Source organism: Mastigoproctus giganteus, chromosome 3 (assembly GCF_048544385.1).
Source record: "Mastigoproctus giganteus isolate SK-2022 chromosome 3, ASM4854438v1, whole genome shotgun sequence".
Lineage (NCBI taxonomy): Eukaryota > Metazoa > Arthropoda > Arachnida > Uropygi > Thelyphonidae > Mastigoproctus > Mastigoproctus giganteus.
This window is the reverse complement of record NC_143577.1, coordinates 37396614-37401657: the sequence shown is the minus strand read 5'-3', so window position 1 is coordinate 37401657 and position 5044 is coordinate 37396614.

Here is a 5044-nt window from a genome sequence, read left to right as displayed (position 1 = left end):
TCCCCAAGTTTTAGAATGGAAATTATTATAGTAAATAACAGCTCTCTGGATAAAGGAAAACTTCGTCTAATCCAATCTAAACTTCTTTCCCCCCCGTAATTTAAATTTATAATCCCGAATTTTGTAATCATTAATAACAGTGAAAATTTTGCTTCCATTCATTTTACTATTGTCTCTCGGAGCCTTAGATCTTAACCAGGTACCCTCTAAGTTGCCTAGTTCCCAAGTTCTGTAGCCTCACATATTTGAAGTCTTTTCTTATAAGACTACTGTTTTGCAGGTCTCACCGAGAGGGTTGCCAATGTTTGGACCCTTTGAAGAAGCTCTTGTCTCCATTATGATCTCCATATCTGAGTGCCGAGTGCGATCTTCCCTCCTTCTTTGTCTCTACAATTTCTTGTAGAGAAAGGGAAGAAGGGATGTTCCTTGTATTGCACAGAAAACGTCATATCCGCCCGTATTGTAGTTTTAATCCTTTCCCACCAAGTGTATAATTTATTTGGAACTGCTATTTCTTAGGTTCACCTTGCATTTTACAGAATTCAAGCTTAACTGCCACTTCTTTGACCATCCTTGAAACTTAAGTTGTTCTGAAGAAACGCAGCTCGGTGCTGATCAATAATTTCAGTATTTTTATATTTCTATTTTGTTTTTGTATTTCATTTAAATTTTATATGTATATTTTTATATATTTTGTATGTATATATTCATATTTTTGTATTTATATTTTATATGTATATATTTATATTTTTTATATTTAATGTTTCTGTTAAATTTTTATTTTCGCCATTTGTTATCGTTATTATCAGATTATTTTTCCTAATGCAATGATTGATAGTCGATTATTTCAATAATCGAAATAGTTGATTATATGCAAATTAGTCAGTTATTAAATCGACAGCAAAAAACCTGAAGAAGAAGAAAAAACGAGAAAGTGGATTCGATCCGATATCATATAAACTAAAGATGAGGAGAAACTGAATTTGTTTCTCAAATATTCAATAATCAGTTATGAAAATGCCATAATCAGTTATTTCAATTGCGATTCTTGATTACGTCCATCACTAATTTTTGAGTCAGAGAAATAAATAATACTCCTGTCAGAGTACCCTGGGATTCCCTTCCATATATCCTTATTTTAGTTTAGATCGAACTGTAAAAACAAGACTTTAAAGGCTTATAATCTGGATCGCAACCAACTTACTTTAATATAGTGGTTCAAAATAAAAGCACTCCCTTCAGGGCACTCTACTTTAAATTTATTTTATATTAGATTGTAAAAACAAAATTTTTATAGCACACCCACATACTCGCAGATATAGTATCCTTATAAAATTGCTCTCCGTTGTGAGAAAACAAGCGAAAATGATCAAAAAATTGTCCTCTTGAGACGGATAAAATTCTAGCAGTAAATGTAAAAATTTCTCACCCTATCTCAGGTAAAGTAAGTACCGAATAAATGTGGTACTTCATTTTTTATTTACTCGAGAGAAACTATTTTTTTTATCCTGAAATTTCACGAGATAATTTCGAGATCTATTTTTTGGATCGTAAAAATATTCACGAGGTCTGGTATTTACTGGTATAGACATCAGTAGCTCCAATATAAGGTTTATTCTTGAACAGGTAAGACTGGAAGTTGATACGGATAAAAACTGAGAAGGTAAAAAATAGCAATAGTATACTATTTATTCCAGAGAGAGTCAGTCAGAGAGAACAGACATAATGATGACATTTAAAGACACATATTATAATATTCAATAAGCAAATAATCTTTTGCATTTTCTCTGTACTTAATATAAAACACAAATTTCAGCTGTTTGTGGGTTAACAAGTTATTTCGAAATGACTAAGTATTCATTTATTTCAGACTTACTAAAAAAAAGGCAACTGCTATTGTGAACCCGATGGAAGAACAATGAAAATCACATCAGCCTAGTAACTCGTGGCCTTCATGCATGGAGGGTTGACCAAAGAAGGAAACATCGGTTCTCTTTCAGTTGTTTTGTTTTTCTTCTCTAGGCTTGTTTCGCTTCTAGATTGAACAACTTTGCTTCTTGTACAGACTACTCATTTTGTCACTTATACAATTAATCTAACAAAATGCCCTTGCAAATATAATTATTGACTAAAGAAAACATTAAATACTTTAATTTGACTGTCCTGTTTTCTTCGAGAAAGTCATGAATAAAAATAAAACTGTCATAATATTCCTGGAATTCCATACAAACCATTAAAATAAATAAAGAAGATATTAAAATCGATAATTAGAAGAGCGTCATTCAGTAACGAAAAACAAACGAACTGTACGAAGCAACAGCAGTAACTGGACACGCAACTTGCCTGAGTTTAAGAATAAATCGGGTTGTGACGTAATCACTTCCACTGCTGCAATAACATAAACGTTAATACTGATTACAATAAAGAAAATTGCTACAAAACAATCAAAATCAAAACAAAATTACTATTTATATATATATATATATATATATAAGCCACTAATTAGATTCAAAGAGATGTTATTTAATACTATACTAAAAATATATTACATTTTATTAATTAACCCATTTTAATTCAGCATTATTTATTTATAAATTAAGATATTTCGAACATTAGTTAATTAATTAATGCGACCATTTTTTCCCATATTTATTTACTACAATTTGATTTTACTACTTCGCTCCTTCAAGCTTCCATTCGAAAAATTGGATTTTATTATAAAGGTTCTCACAAGTCGTTTTGTAATATTAATAAATTTTCGAAATTTGGTATAATTTGAATGATAGAAAAAAAATTTCAGAATTTGCAATCAGTTAAAATGAGAATTTTGTTCTCAATAACCTGTTATAAGTAAAACCTTCTAGAGAACAAAATTCTCAAAATTACAAAGTTCGACGAACTAGTAGTAAAACTAATATCACATCTTTGAACAATATCAACTCTAATTATTCATCGCTAAGAACCCCTATGGATAGAAGTAAGGAAGTGTGTAGGGGAAAGGTACTCAGCTTAGTTGTGAACTTACATAGTTTTTCCAGCACTAGAAATGCTAATTGCTTTTATAAGATCGTATCTGGCAGATGTAGTTTGAAACTGAAAATGAATTCCTGAAAATAGAGTTGATAAAACTGCTGGGTTTTATCAACTGTAATTGGGTTGAAATTTTCTGAAAATTAGGAATTTTATGCGTTGCTAGTTCCCAAGCTCTGTAGGAGCTTGGGAACTAGCTCACTCTGTCTCAAGTTTCAGTGTATTCTTGAGCCGATTTGCATGCTGTACTTATTTACTTAGTCGCTCCTCTTGTACCAGCTGGTGTCGAGGTTTCACATAGAGATCTGCATCTTTTCCTGTCACGAGCAATGGTTATGACCTGTCTCCAGGCCACGTCCCTTCCGGCCAGGCTATTATGGATGTTATCTTCCCACTTCAATCGTGGCCTCCCCCCCCCTGGTCGCACTCCAACGGTTTTGGCTTCCGAGGCCAAATTTAGAAACCGGTTTCGTCCATTCTGATCACTTGGCCACACCATCAAAGTTGTGCTTCTTGCATCTGCATTTGAAGTGGAATTACGTTCAATGCAGCCCGTATAGTTTGATTGCGGACTCAGTCTCGTCTTGTCTTCTGTTCCACTATAAGAAGGTACCTCATCTCAACAGTCCAGTTGGTTCCCATGCTTATAGGAGCGCGTCCATGACTCACAGCTATATATCAAGGTTGGTACATAGGTGGACTTGTACACAGCTAATTTGGTCCTCTTGGTCATCCCCTTCTTGTTGATAATGCCTCGGTTTATGGCATGATACAGGCATCCTGAGACTGCAATCCTTGCATTTAGCTCTTCATCTTTTCTTTTTGCGCCTATTTTGAGTTTTAAACTTTATGTTCAAAAATTATGCTGAAACCAAAATGGTGCATTTTATAAAATATTTAATTTTTTTTTCTTTAAAAGTTCTTTATTAAAATAATTTTAAAATTTATTAAAATGAGTTACCAATATTCTGTTATTTTTATTTTTACAATTAATTAAACAAAAAAAAAAAGAACTACCTGTCCTATAAACACACGTGTAACATGGATAACTGAGTGACTAATATTGGTTTTCTATTTTGAATTTTTATGTTGAATTCCTACAAACAATAAAATCATTTGACCAATGAACAGTTTAATATTGAAATCGTAAAGGCTCCTTCCAACAAAAAAAATAATAAAAAATTATGATAACTCTTAACTTTTGAATACGTACAAACCGCTGTTTCCTCATATCCACACTTATTATTTTTTTCTCTAGAAAATATTTCTACATTCTAATCCTCTGTGCGAACTCAAATTCTGCGTGCATTTGAAACGTCACACAACCCGGGGGTAATTAGTTATGCATGAAGTACAGTTGCAAAAGTTGCTCAAAGTTTTCTCAAGAATACTAGATCTGTTCACTTAAACTGGAAGCAGGAAGTAGGAATGCTTTTCTCTCACTAATATTTTTATTCCATCCGTCTCTCTCTCTCTCTCTCTCTCTGTGCTTTTCAAGGCAAACTTAAAAATAGGAAGACCAATTTTCAAGTCAAAGTGGCGATGTGGTGAAGGTTTTTATGCATGGGATAACTGCATAATGTTAACAGTCAGGAATGATATTGGAGAGGAGGAAACAAGATGACAAGACGCTTTTTGGGGGACATATGCCTTTGTCCTGTCGTCTCCCCCCCTTCCATTGAAATCAAAGATTAATTGGTGAAATTCTGGAAAATTTCTATTTGGATATTTTTAAAGAAGGAATTCATAACCACATTATAAAAGAGAAGAATACAGAAATATTAAGAAGAATTACATCACACTTGGCTCATACGCATGCACAGAAATGCAAGACTTTTGTCGGGGGAACATTATAATGTTTATATCAGAACCCTTCTCTAAACTTCAGTTATATTTTACCAAAATAATATATAAAAAATAAAATAAAAATCTAGTGGTAATTCGACTTAGGATGAAAAGGAAAGATGGATTCCACTGTGCTACATTAGATTTTTAATATTTTTTTTATATATCA